Here is a 13000-nt window from a genome sequence, read left to right as displayed (position 1 = left end):
CTAACTAATACTCGTGTCAGGTTCCAGCGCAATTGCTGCCTTTTGTGACAAATGACCTCTGTAATCCACCCGGTGGGATTATCACTTGGTTTACGAATGGCTTGACATTTACATATTCACGCCCTCACCCGTCGTGTCATAGTCGTGAAAGTGCGGATCATATGACTGGTTCGGGGTCATCCGGGTCGCGCTATTAGTAAACAGCGCGGTGGAGGCGGATATGAGCTGTAATATTCTACTTTTTTACGACGTCGTGCCTTACGGATCTTCTTATTAAACACACATTTGTGGCTTTCTAGCGCGCTGCGCTGACCTTTTACACACAGTTTACAGCTCACGAATTCTTGTTGCTGTGAAACACCGTGCAGCATATGCTAGTATACTCGTGAGCACTAGAACTGAACTAGCACCGCGCGCAGCTTCGCACGAGTAGCACTAAGTGTGTATTACGGCCAGACTAGTTCTCTGCCTCAGCGGTAATCTAAACCAGGGGTTCTCAAACTTTTTCCATCGCGCCCCCCTTCTGAAACAAATTATTGTGCCCCACCCCCTATTTTTCTTCCTTCCTTAGCACATCTCTTAGGCAGCTCAGAATTGGCACGCGATATCTACTTGTTTGGCTTGGTTCAAATGGCTCTGAGCACTATGCGACTTAACTTCTGAGGTCATCAGTCGCCTAGAACTTAGAACTAATTAAACCTAACTAACTTAAGGACATCACACACATCCATGCCCGAGGCAGGATTCGAACCTGCGACCGTAGCGGTCCCTCGGGTCCAGACTGTAGCGCCTAGAACCGCACGGCTACTCAAGCCGGCTCTATTTGTTTGTGCCTATTTATTGCGACTATAAGTTACAATAATAATCATAATAATAATAATTAGCTAGTTTCCTTCGAGTACATCAGAGTTGAACATTTTTTTTAAAAAGCTATCATACATTTTTATTATTCAAAAGTAGTGAAAGTTAACAGTTACAAGTAGTTTATAAATAACTACTACTGCATATGAAGTTATCGGAACTTGGAAAATTTGTTTATTTCGATATATAATTTTTACAAATTAATTTGCAAATGAGTTAATTATTTAAAGTTTAACTGTTATTTAAAGTTTATTTCCATCTCTATTGCTATATTGCTTTTAATTCATTTTAATATTTGAAAGATCACGACGAACAAATCGAGACAGAATAATAGTCAACATTGAAATCCCCATTTGGCAACTGATCACTCAAAAAAGAAAATAAACTACAGACAAGGTGCGCATAGTTCAAAATACAGAAATTTTCTGACATTTTAAAATTTTGTGTGATGTGTGTGGTTGAATTTGTGAAGGAAGCAGATCCAGTCTTGGTCGGATCTTTGAAATAGCAACTCGCAGGTCCCCTTCAAGCCGCAGTCGCTGACTCACACAAGTTAAGTTGGTGCGAAGGGTAATAACATGCCCACTGCCCTTCTTGGTAAACTGGGTTATTCATTCCGAGTCTGCACCTAAAAATCTTCAAGAGACTTCGGCTTAAATTCATTTCGAAGTGTTCTATAACTTCAGAGGTCTATTAGCTGCTCCTGTCTACTGTCGACAAGCGATGTGTTACGATCGTCTTGAACGAGCTGCGGATCCAGTCACATTCATATAAAGGTTCCGGAAAATTATCTCCAACTCTGTTGACAAAGTGCTTCGAGATGTACTGCGTCAATTCTACTAATTTTACTTACAGCCAACTCATTTTCCTTCTCGAAATGAATTGAGATGCAAAACTATCTCGCAGTTACACTTCTCCATCTGGGTTTTCCAAATTCGAAGTCTTCCCTTAAACCCAAGCGCTTCCTCCCTTAGAAAGATGATACTCTTCCCGCCTTGAAGTGACACGTTAAGCTCATTCAATTTCTCAAAAACGTTGACGAGACATCACAACATTAGAACCCATTTTTCTTCCATGGTCAGAACCGCAAATGTAGGACAGCTCTTCAATACCAAGAGACGAAGCACTTTACCACGAGACAACCAATGTACGTCCGAGTGCAACAGAAGCGAATCACGTGTAGAACCCATCTCCTCGCGAAGAATGGAAAATAGCTTACTGTTCAAGCGTCGCTTCCACAAAATTTACAACACTGACTGCTTCTTTCAGGCCTTTATTGACTTCCGGTAGTATTCCTTTAGAATCCGATACCTCTCTGTGTATCATGCAAAGTGTGAATCGTACAGGAGGAGAAACAGCACATACTCTTGGGATGAACTCCTTTCAATTTCCAGTAAATGCTTCCGCCCCGTCGGTACATCCACCAATACAATTTGTCCATGACAGACTGTTATCAATAAATAAGGATTCCACAAGAAAGAAAACGCCTCTAGTCGTCCCTTCCGGAGCCTTACAAAATAGAATGTCCTCCTGCATTTCTTTTTCATACAAGTAGCGTACAAAAGCAAGGAACTGGGAAAGATTTCCGATATCAGTACTGTTATCGAGTTGCAGGGCAAATTTTGAGCTGTAGTGAAGACGTGGGGGCAATTTATTTTTCATGTCAGTAGCTGTTAGGTGGTTAGTGTTTAACGTCCCGTCGACAACGAGGTCATTAGAGACGGAGCGCAAGCTCGGGTTAGGGAAGGATTGGGAAGGAAATCGGACGTGCCCTTTCAAAGGAACCATCTCGGCATTCGCCTGAAACGATTTAGGGAAATCACGGAAAACCTAAATCAGGATGGCCGGAGACGGGATTCAACCGTCGTCCTCCCGAATGCGAGTCCAGTGTGCTAACCACTGCGCCACCTCGCTCGGTAGTAGCTGTTACTTCTATGCGACGAACCACGGTGTCCTTTGGGAGTTGTCCGGCCCCGGTAGCTGAGTGGTCAGTGTGACGGAATGTCAATCCTAAGGTCCCGGGTTCGATTCCCGGCTGGGTCGGAGATTTTCTCCGCTCAGGGACTGGGTGTTGTGTCGTCCTAATCATCATCATTTCATCCCCATCGACGCGCAGGTCGCCGAAGTGGCGTCAAATCGAAAGACCTGCACCAGGCGAACGGTCTACCCGACGGGAGGCCTTAGCCACACGACATTTCATTTCATCTGAGAGTTGTATTGACTTCAGACTATCGCCAAACCTATCTCCGTGCATGATTTCTCACATTTTGCGGGAATAATTAATTTCTCATCAATAATGTGTCATCCTCGATGCATAAGTGGTCAGCGCGGCCGAATGCTGTGCATAGGGGCCCGGGTTCGATTCCCTGCTGGGTAGGAGATTTTCTCCGATCAGGGACTCGGTGTTGTGTTGTCTTCATCATCATCATCATCATATCATCCCCATCGACATTCAAGTCACCGAAGTGGCGTCAACTCGAAAGACTTGCACCAGGCGACCGGTCTACCCGACGGGAGGCCCTAGCCACACGACATTTCATTTATCAATAATGTTTGATGATTCGGATTTTGCAATTAAGTAGTTGGCCTATTGGGATTTTCTTAGGCCATTCCTAGGAACTGATACCTGGTTTTTGAGGAATTTGACATTTCCTTTTATTTGTTGCTCATGACGCTTGAAAAATTCTATGGGTTTACCCACGTGGTCTGGATTTTTTGTCTGTAGGCGTCTCTTTAATTTTATGAGCTTCAAACTCTCATTAACTGAAATCTCCAAAGAAAGAACACTTTGTGGTCGTACCTCGTTCAGAAGAATGCTATGTTAGATAAGTAACTTGATATTTACAAAATTGTTACCACTCCGAACCAGCCACTGGAAATGGTGGAAGTTGTATCACTTTATTTTAAATCCTGTTAACTACTTCTACTAAACACACACTAGTATTAAACTTGTAGTTAACTCACTATCTTTGAACTGACTACGGAAGCCTGGCTGAAATCGAATGCACAGTGGCAGTGGCTGTGATTAATCTGTTCTAGAAGTCAGTGTTGCAAAGAAGTGGCGGTCACATAGTCATTATTTACTTTCAATTGCTGGGTGAGTGTGTAACCCTGGCATGATCGGTGACAGGAGCCGAGCGGTTCTAGGCGCTGCAATCCGGAACCGGGCTGCTGCTACGGTCGCAGGTTCGAATCCTGCCTCGGATGTGTGTGATGTTCTTAGGTAAGTTAGGTTTAAGTAGTTCTAAGTTCTAGGGGACTGATGACCTCAGACGTTAAGTCCCATAGTGCTTAGAGGCATTTGAACCATTTGATTCACCCATTCATTTTAAGCGGTTGCTATTCCCAATCGCATTAACATTTTCATTAACAATAAATAAGGCTCAGGATAAAAGAGAAGAAGAGGAGATGGACGGAGATGGAGGGGAGGATATGAGCATACAGAGAGCGTGGGATGAGATGGAGAGAGCAAGAGACAGCAGGAGGACAGAGGAGGTGGACAGAAAGGAGTGGGGAGAAAATTGACAGACAGATAGTGGGGGATGGCGAAGAAAATTAGGACATATAACCAATTCCCATACTTGTTTAGCAGCTGCGAAGCATTGGCTGGTTCGCTTGCAAATTACATACACATTTCTTCCTCGTAAATCAACAGAACAGTGGAAAATCCAGAATGGAATGTAACAATGTTATGAAAAGGAAAGCTTGCTACTCACCATTCACGGGAGATGCTGAGTCGCAGCATCTCCGCTATACAGGGTGAGTCACCTAACGTTACCGCTGGATATTTTTCGTAAACTACATCAAATACTGACGAACCGATTCCACAGACCGAACGTGAGGAGAGGGGCTAGTGTAACTGTTTAATACAAACCATACAAAAATGTACGGAAGTATGTTTTTTAACACAAACCTACGTTTTTTTAAATGGACCACGTTGGTTTTGTTAGCACATCTGAACATGTAAACAAATACGTAAGCAGTGCCGTTTGTTGCATTGTAAAATGTTAATTACATCCGGAGATATTGTAACCTAAAGTTGACGCTTGAAACCTCCGACGTTCAGTTGCGTGTTGTAACAAACACGGGCCACGGTCGGCGAGCAGCATCTGCAGGGACATGTTTACGATGACGACCGTGTTTACGAGTGTGGCTGTAGTGCACAGTTGTGGTTTGGTCTAGCTGTCGCAGTGTCCGCATGTAGCGCTTGCTGCTATTGTTATTCTGCATTCGTCCCCGCACGCAGACCAACTGTAGTACACCGTGTTACCAGACGTCTGTGATAGTGTAGTGTTGTAGGAACTGTGACCATGGTGTATTCAAACTCGGAAAAAGCGGAGATGATACTCATCTATGGCGAGTGTCGAAGAAATGCAGCTGAAGCCTGCAGGGTGTATGCAGAACGGTACCCGGACAGAGAGCATCCAACGTGCCGCACATTGCAAAACATCTACCGCCAACTGTATGCAACAGGTACGGTCGTAGCACGCAAACGGGTCCGTAACAGGCCCGTCACAGGAGAAGCGGGTGCAGTTGGTGTGTTAGCTGCTGTTGCCATGAACCCACACATGAGTACACGGGACATTGCGAGAGCCGGTGGACTGAGTCAAAGTAGTGTCATGCGCATACTGCATCGTCACCGTTTTCACCCGCTTCATGTGTCGCTACATCAGCAATTACATGGTGATGACTTTAATCACCGAGTGCAATTCTGTCAATGGGCATTAACAGAGAATGCGTTGCAGTTCTACCTGTTTACCGATGAAGCGGGTTTCACAAACCACGGGGCAGTGAATCTACGGAACATGCATTACTGGTCCGTGGACAATCCTCGCTGATTCAGACAGGTAGAGCGACAGCGACCGTGGACTGTAAATGTATGGTGCGGAATCATTGGCGACCACCTCATTGGTCCTCACTTCATTGCAGGGGCCCAAACAGATGCAGCATACACCGCGTTTCTACAGAATGATCTGCGAACGTTGCTCGAAAATGTCCCACTGGAAACGCGTCGACGTATGTGGTATCAGCATGATGGTGCACCTGCACATTCCGCAATTAACACTAGGCTGACCCTTGACAGAATGTTCGACAGGCGTTTCATAGGACGTGGAGGACGCATAAATTGGCCAGCCCGTTCTCCTGATCTTACACCTCCGGACTTCTTTCTGTGGGGTACGTTAAAGGAGAATGTGTACCGTGATGTGCCTACAACCCCAGAGGATATGAAACAACGTATTGTGGCAGCCTGCGGCGACATTACACCAGATGTACTGTTGCGTGTACGACATTCATTACGCCAGAGATTGCAATTGTGTGCAGCAAATGATGGCCGCCACATTGAACATCTATTGGCCTGACATGTCGGGACACACTCTAATCCCCTCCGTAATTGAAAACGGAAACCACGTGTGTACGTGTACCTCACCCCTCATGCTAATATACATGTGCGTCAGTGAAAAAGACCAATAAAAAGGTGTTATCATGTGGACGTAATGTGCTGTTCCAGTCTCTTCTGTACCTAAGGTCCATAACCGTTCCCTTTGGATCCCTACGTAATTCGGTGCTCTCCGATACACACGATCGATCAGCGGAGGAGTGGTACTCAAGCGTCAACTTTAGGTTACAATATCTCCGGATGTAATTAACATTTTACAATGCAATAAACGGCACTGATTACGTATTTGTTTATATGTTCAGATGTGCTAACAAAACTAACGGGGTTCCATTTAAAAAAACGTAGGTTTGTGTTAAAAAACATACTTCCGTGAATTTTTTTATGGTTTGTATTAACCAATTACACTAGCCCCTCTCCTCACGTTCGGTCTGTGGAATCGATTCGTCAGTATTTGATGTGGTTTACGAAATATATCCAGCGGTAATGTTAGGTGACTCATCCTGTATAGTAAATCAATCGATTAGTGAAAGCCATATCAAAATCCCTTCAGTAATTTCTCAGCTTAGACTTTACATCCAGACAGGAAAACATGACCTTGGGACATTGATTTAGTAATACCTATAGACACACTCCTTTTCGCAGTGATGACAATGGCGATGGATTTACAACACTTTGAAAGCATTGCTCCACGAACGCTGGACTTAAAAGGACGTATGCCATTTCATACAACCGATGACAAGTGTTTATCTGTGTCTGGCTGCCTCCTCAGAGGAGTGACCTCTTATTTACGGAAGGAGAAGAACAGCGACAGAGGTGGCGGGCGTTGAAAGCTGAGAGCCGGCAGCGGACCGCCGCCGCTGCGGCTGCTCTCCGCCCAGGTCGGCGTCCGCTAATGAGTTTGGGTTGCCAAAGGCCTTCCGGAGCGGCTATTGTTCGCGGGCGGCCGATCTTTCCGCTGCGCCACTGCCACGCTGCCGCCTATACTCGCCCAAACATCTGGCGCGGCTTGGCGCCATGAAAATGGACCCTAACGTTCAGCAGGTGCCCCAGTTTCGAAAATCCTTACTTCCACATACACTTTCCAGTTATAGTTAAGTCACCTGAATAACCGCCATTTGCAGCGCAGACCGCTGCGAGATGCGTAGGGAGGGAGTGAATGAGATCCTTGAAGGTACCGACAGGGAAGTGGAACGATGCTGACTCCCTTGCCGTGGCCAGCTGCACTAGAATCCTCGGTCGAGGATCCATGAAGCGAACAGCCCGATCGAGGTGCTCTATGAGATTCTCGATTGGATACAAATCCGCGGAGTTTGGTGGCCAGGCGAATACGGTAAACTTATCCTGGTGCTCTTCGAACCATGCACGTTCAGTCCGAGTTGTGTGATCCTTTGCATTGTCCAGCTGGTAGATGCCATTGCACCGAGGAATAACAAAATGCATGTAATGGTGGACACGGCCCCAAGATTAGTTGCATAATTTTGTTGATCCACTATGCCTTTCAAAAAGATAACGCTTCCGCCTCTGTCCTAGACCATTCCGACGATTGCTGCAGAGTGTTTGCTTTCAGACGTTTCACACTGTACATGTCAACAGACATCTGCCAGATTGAACATAAAATGCGATTCTTCTGAAAAGGCTACCTGTCACCTCTCAGTGAACGTCCAGTTGGCAACGCCTAAAGATGGAATACAAAAAAAAAAAGAAAAAGTGGAAGATAACAACTCATATGGAAATCTACAGACGAAATGACCAACAGTGAATCGGCATAAGGATTCGACGAATGTTGAAGCATAAAAGTTTAGGCTGCCAAAAATGGATCTCCAATTCAACAGCACAACAGCACCACAGGCATATGCGAAGGTTAATGAGTGACAAAATTGAGTGCGAGATTACCCAAGGCCTCTCGAGTTTACAGTGGACGCAAGCTGGTAAACCAACAAAGTTTACGCCTCTGCATGCAGTATTTACCTTAAGCTGCAACGAGCTGCCGACTGCAAGGCCACATTCTCCCGCTGAAATTCCTATGAAACTAATCTGGCCTTTGCTGATCTTTCCAGCAGAAACTTTCCCTATGTTTCTTATTATGCAAGAAAACACATAGTCATTGCTAGTCTTTGTAGGTGGTGATATACACGTGCATGGTTGGATCAGCATGCATATTATAGTGCCCTCTCAGTTCTCACATGAACAATTAACTAATTTGGCTGGTTCGTTACTCCATAGTTGGAGCCAAATGTTGCTACAGCTAATTTCTAGCTGTATTGCAGCTGTTGTGAACGCCGTGTCCACACAAATTTCTTCTCTGTGTCATAGAGAGCATTAATCGCTCAGTTCTGCACTTGACGCCCGTTCAGAGAAGAGCCTCTGAAAATTTCTCTCCCGTCTTACTCATGGCAGGACTTCCTTCCCCACTTGGGTTCATTCGTTCTTCACGTCACGGCCTTTTTCGACCAATATGAGCGTTCCTCTTATTTTGTGGAAACTCTCTCTACCAGTCACAATGTCTCTTCTATCAAACTGCATCGAAACTACAGTATTTTTTTCCTTCCTAGTGCGTTTCCGCCAATCGGACGTTTTGTGCCCGTTCTAGACGTCTAAAGTACATTGACCTTTCCGAGTGTCGCACCCTCTGGATACGTGACCGAAATGTGTTCTAATCCTGTTGGAATTCTGAAACACAGCTTTCTAAAACTTCTTCTCTGTCCCTTGTGCAGATGTGCTGCTACATGCTGTCCTCCCTGAATCACCTGGTCAGGGTCACCGCCTTTCCTCCAGCCATCCCTTTAAGTGGTTTCTGCCGTAACCCCTGCAGCATGCCTTAGCTGCTCCATTGTCTGCCTGGCTTTTCAAACTAAAAACAACTTGCATTACCTGTTCCACCTTTCGCTCAAAGACATGCATTGTATAGGAACAGTGTGTTAATTACCATCAATTGACTGTCATCCCTTTTGGCATTACATACTGATAGGCAAATGTTTCTTAACCGCCAAATTACATTGCATGTCATATTCGCCTTCTTATTGCGATGTATAAAGCTCTCATGTAAGGTCCGAATCTGACCATTTATTCTGCCACCTTACAGCCTTCCAAAAATATGAGACAACCCAGGGAATCCCAAGAAAATATTCCAAAGACCACAACACTTCCGCCTCTGTCCTAGACCCTTCTGACGGTTGCTGCAGAGTGTTTGCTTTCAGACGTTTCACGCTGTACACGCCAACGGCCATCTGCCAGATGGAACATAAAACGTGATTCGTTTGAAAAGACCACCTGTCACCTCTCACTGAACGTCCAGTTGTGGTATTGGAGTACAAATTTCAGCTTTCCTCGTCAATGAAGAACAGTCAGCATGCGTGCGTGAACCAGGCGCCTTCTGCAAAAACCCATACGTCTCAAAGTTCGTTGAATGATCGTTGGGGAGACATCGCTGGTAACCCATTGTTTCATCTGGGCGGTCAGTTGCTCTACAGTTGCACATCTATTCGCTGCTGCACACCTCCGCACCCATTGTTAATCCCTGTCATCCATGGCATGTGGTACACCAAAGTTGCCTCGGCGCCAGTTTTATTTTTGATATGCACATTTTACTTTGACCTTGGCGGTAGGTGAATGGTTTCAAAACTTAGTCGTTTAGGGAATGCTTCCATCCTTGATTCGAAAACCTATGATCATGCGCTTTTGAACATCAGGTAAATTACGCGGTTTCCGCATTACGACGCCAACTGCACTCTTCGTCCATGTCACATCCCTCCAACAAGCTTTAAATACACACCACTGCTAGAGTTGACAACTGTCGTCTGAGAATGGTTATTCCACAGAGGCGGCGGTCACATTAATGTGAATCCAGTACACACTGCTCAGGAGAGGCTACATCGAATCAGTTATATTGATTTCCTGCCCTACTCCATTAGCATATTGAGCAAGGGAAACGCAACTTGTTGTGTGCCTATGTTTACGTCCTAAGATCTCTGCCCTTATTCCCATGATCTTTACGCAATTCATAAGATGAACCACAATTCGTAGACTCAGACACCACAACGCAATTCCTTGGCTACTAACGCAACAAAAATACATCATTTCCGTATTTTCGGCAGAAAATAGACGTCAAAGAAAGGCGCAACACTGTAATCTACAACAAGTATTTTGCTTCAGTCCTTTACATCTCCGTTGTCCAGTCAATACTGTGGGTAGACTTCCATACTGGGTGTAGCTGTGCCTTTTTTTTTTATAGTATTCCAATTTTATGTCGCGCGGTATGGTATCTAGTATCTACATCGTAACACAACAATTACATCAAGTCTCAAAATTTTAAACATGGCTGAAGGAGCAACTATTGAAAATCTTCATGGCAAATGATAACAGCCAAACAGTTGCAGGAAAAAGATTTATTGAAATCCTTGACCACGGTTTCGGTATATCTAAATATACCTTCATCAGAAGCAAAAACATACATGAGCAGGGAGACACCTTCATTAGCAAAAAGCTTTTTAACGTGACTAAGACAAAAGTAAAAAACAAACACTTATAGCTTTAAGCACCATGAAAATGACCAAAGTATTACAAGCACAAAAACTTTTAGTCACTTACTAAAATCACATCCTGCCGTGGAGGTGCGTAAAACAATCGTGCCAAAGGCGTCGTCAGTAGTTAAAATTAAAATATAACCTCCAACAGTACAGCATGTTTATATTTATGAAGAGATGGTCGATGCAAACACGGCATATTATCAATATTTAGCCTGTGAACTAGCGTGAAGAGGGTGTGGAAGCACTAGGGCAGACAGTTTCACCGAGAGAGGGCACTTGCGGTATGCGCGAGACACTCGCGCACATTAGAACCCGGGATACATTGTTATGCTCGTCGAAATTTTAAAGGTTATGCTACTTCAAACCCTCTGTCTTAATAAATCAAAATATATCAGAACCTTTTAAAACACCTGCATACAATAATTTTCATGGTACTTAACGCTGTATGTGTTTGTTTATTTCTTTTATCTTAGTTATGTTGATAAGTTTTTTGCTAATGAAGGTGTCTCCTTGTTCAGGCGTATTTTTGCTTCTGATGAAGGTATATTTAGTTATACAGAAACCGTGGTCAAGGATTTCAATATATCTTTATCCTGCAACTGATTGGCTGTTATCATTTACCGTGAAGATTACATCAAGTCTTAACAAATCCTGTGTAATTAGTTAACACTAACACAGATATTCCTTTTTTGAAGACTATTTTTGCCTTTAAACAGCCCTTCCTGTTTTGTCGGTCCATTGTCAACATTCCTTGCTAAAATTAGACTCCTTCCCCCCCCCCCCCTCCCCATAAAAAAAACAGACTACAATCTCTCCCTCGTGCTGTATCTGTGCTTCTTTTATGATAGGTAGCTCTCCTGCAACCCTGCATATCACATGGCCGCGTCATCTAAGGAAACTCCCCAAAGCACCACTCTCAGATTTAGTGGTAAGAGGGCCCGGCAGATAGCTCGTAAAAAACTGAACACAGATTAAGCATGAAAACGGAAGGTGTACTGAACTGTGAAGAAAAAGCAAAATAGAGACAGTGAACTGTCCAAGGACAAGAAGTGCAATATAGAGCAGCCTGACATAGCAACGGGGTCGTCGATAAGTGATCAAGGTGTTGGACCGCTCAGCAGGAAATCCGTGTTCAAACATCTGTCGTGTCTTTCTTTTTTTTTTTTTTTTTTTTCGCTGTTCATTGTATTCAAATTTGTGTCTGTGTAACGTCCGTTTGCAACAGCGAGGTGTAAGGGAAGGACCTATAACAACAGTTGATTCTGCACAACTACTTTATTAGCAACCGAAAGGAAGTGGCTTTCGAATGGGAACCGCAAACGTTTGGTGACAAGGCGGCAAGTATACCGAATACTCCACAGGAAAACACGTCTGGTGTGTCATACACGACATTAGTGACAGTGCGTGTGTCGTATGATAGGAATCACTTACCGACGGTACGCCTGGTGAGTGAGTGAGATATGCCTCCTTGCCCGTGATCACTACCAAGGAAATGATGCAGACATAGTAGTTTGTCACAAAGAATAGTTCAAACGGCTCTGAGCACTATAACAACATCTGAGGTCATCAGTTCCCTAGACTTAGAACTACTTAAACCCAACTAACCTAAGGACATCACACACATCCACGCCCGATGCAGGATTCGTACCTGCGACCGTAGCAGCAGCGCCGTTCCGGACTGAAGCGCCTGGAACGGTTCGGCCACAGCGGCCGGCAGTTTGTCACATAAGCTGCAACAAATGGACGCAACAGTTTCGCAATCACACAGTTGCTTTGTGTTCTCTCAAAACATATACCTTTAACGTTTTTGAAGTTGCGTTCCATTTTCGAAGTTTTGACACTTGAATCCCTTTGTCGTAACATAGTTCACACCGGTTCATTTGTCGTTTTCATTTATGCGAGACGTCTGTGTACTGTCTAGCCTGCTCTCACTATTCATCGCCTGCTCTCACCATTGATCAGTAGTGTATAGTATAACTGCCAAGACTACGGAAGGAGAACAAATATTTCAATGACCAAACAGACATTTCATAATTTTGTTTAAAAAAATAAATGACACGAAATAGTTGATAACACCGCTTGTCCATTTGGAAGTCCAACGCTCTTGTCACTTAACTACGAAGCCACTTCTGTTTCAGGTTGCTCCATTCTGCACTTCTTGTCCTTTGACCGTTCACTGTCTCTATTTTTATTTTTTTCTTTCACAGCTCAGTAC

This window comes from Schistocerca piceifrons, chromosome 5 (assembly GCF_021461385.2).
Source record: "Schistocerca piceifrons isolate TAMUIC-IGC-003096 chromosome 5, iqSchPice1.1, whole genome shotgun sequence".
Taxonomy (NCBI): Eukaryota; Metazoa; Arthropoda; class Insecta; order Orthoptera; family Acrididae; genus Schistocerca; species Schistocerca piceifrons.
The sequence above is the reverse complement of the archived record's forward strand: the minus strand, read 5'-3'. Positions refer to the sequence as shown.